Genomic DNA, 1,615 nt, shown 5'->3' on the forward strand with positions numbered 1-1,615 from the left:
CGTCCGTCGCTCGGCCAATGCCTCGACCACCTCCCCTCCTCGGAGCGGGTGGGGGCTCGGGGTAAAAGAACCCACGGCGCCGAAGGCGTCAAGGAACACTGTGCCTAACCCGGGGGCATGTCTAGCTTGCTAGCCGTCCCTCGTGTTGCAAAGCTATTTAATCCACACGACTCTCGGCAACGGATATCTCGGCTCTCGCATCGATGAAGAACGTAGCGAAATGCGATACCTGGTGTGAATTGCAGAATCCCGCGAACCATCGAGTCTTTGAACGCAAGTTGCGCCCGAGGCCACTCGGCCGACGGCACGCCTGCCTGGGCGTCACGCCAAAACACGCTCCCAACCACCCTCAACGGGATTCGGGATGCGGCATCTGGTCCCTCGTCTCTCAAGGGACGGTGGACCGAAGATTGGGCTGCCGGCGTACCGCGCCGGACACAGCGCATGGTGGGCGTCCTCGCTTTATCAATGCAGTGCATCCGGCGTGCAGCTGGCATTATGGCCTTTGAACGACCCAACAAACGAAGCGCACGTCGCTTCGACCGCGACCCCAGGTCAGGCGGGACTACCCGCTGAGTTTAAACATATAAATAAGCGGAGGAGAAGAAACTTACAAGGATTCACCTAGTAACGGCGAGCGAACCGGGAGCAGCCCAGCTTGAGAATCGGGCGGCTGTGCCGTCCGAATTGTAGTCTGGAGAGGCGTCCTCAGCGACGGACCGGGCCCAAGTCCCCTGGAAAGGGGCGCCTGGGAGGGTGAGAGCCCCGTACGGCCCGGACCCTGTCGCCCCACGAGGCGCCGTCAACGAGTCGGGTTGTTTGGGAATGCAGCCCAAATCGGGCGGTAGACTCCGTCCAAGGCTAAATACAGGCGAGAGACCGATAGCGAACAAGTACCGCGAGGGAAAGATGGAAAGGACTTTGAAAAGAGAGTCAAAGAGTGCTTGAAATTGTCGGGAGGGAAGCGAATGGGGGCCGGCGATGCGCCCCGGCCGTATGCGGAACGGCTCTTGCTGGTCCGCCGCTCGGCTCAGGGTGTGGACTGTTGTCGGCCGCGCCGGCGGCCAAAGCCCGGGGGCCCTAGGTGCCCCCGGTGGCCGTCGTCGGCACGGCCGGTACCCGCGCGCCTAAAGGCGTGTCCCTTGGGGCACTGCGCTGCAACGGCCTGCGGGCTCCCCATCCGACCCGTCTTGAAACACGGACCAAGGAGTCTGACATGCGTGCGAGTCGACGGGTTCTGAAACCTGGGATGCGCAAGGAAGCTGACGAGCGGGAGGCCCTCACGGGCCGCACCGCTGGCCGACCCTGATCTTCTGTGAAGGGTTCGAGTTGGAGCACGCCTGTCGGGACCCGAAAGATGGTGAACTATGCCTGAGCGGGGCGAAGCCAGAGGAAACTCTAGTGGAGGCTCGAAGCGATACTGACGTGCAAATCGTTCGTCTGACTTGGGTATAGGGGCGAAAGACTAATCGAACCATCTAGTAGCTGGTTCCCTCCGAAGTTTCCCTCAGGATAGCTGGAGCCCATTACGAGTTCTATCAGGTAAAGCCAATGATTAGAGGCATTGGGGACGCAACGTCCTCGACCTATTCTCAAACTTTAAATAGGTAGGATG

General features: G+C 60.7%; 1 non-coding gene across 1 annotated transcript; it reads left to right on the forward strand.

Annotated features, from left to right (window-relative positions):
- The first annotated feature begins 168 nt into the window (after nt 1–168).
- LOC123177857 (5.8S ribosomal RNA) lies at nt 169–324 on the forward strand. Its single transcript, XR_006489170.1, has one exon. It is a non-coding gene; the product is annotated as a 5.8S ribosomal RNA (ribosomal RNA).
- Nucleotides 325–1,615: the final 1,291 nt, after the last annotated feature.

This window comes from Triticum aestivum, unplaced genomic scaffold (genome assembly GCF_018294505.1).
Source record: "Triticum aestivum cultivar Chinese Spring unplaced genomic scaffold, IWGSC CS RefSeq v2.1 scaffold118933, whole genome shotgun sequence".
Taxonomy (NCBI): Eukaryota; Viridiplantae; Streptophyta; class Magnoliopsida; order Poales; family Poaceae; genus Triticum; species Triticum aestivum.